The following is a 269-nucleotide window of genomic DNA, read 5'->3' on the forward strand; positions in this document are numbered from 1 at the left end:
CAACCTTGCATGGATGAAATTATACATTCCACTATTTACAATATTTTCCTGTATTCTGTAAAAGTTGAATCTATGAAGGGGAACTTTTCTAAAAAAAGAAAATGCTTTAAATTTTTTCGCTGGAGGGTTTAAATACGAAACCCTAAAACCCAAATCCCATGTAAATATATCAGATTAAAAGGGTATATGAAACGTGAATCCATTTTAAAACCCGTGAATCTATGAAAAATCACAGGCACACCGGCGGTTATATCAGACCTAAACACTGC

This window comes from Penaeus monodon, chromosome 19 (genome assembly GCF_015228065.2).
Source record: "Penaeus monodon isolate SGIC_2016 chromosome 19, NSTDA_Pmon_1, whole genome shotgun sequence".
Classification (NCBI taxonomy): Eukaryota; Metazoa; Arthropoda; class Malacostraca; order Decapoda; family Penaeidae; genus Penaeus; species Penaeus monodon.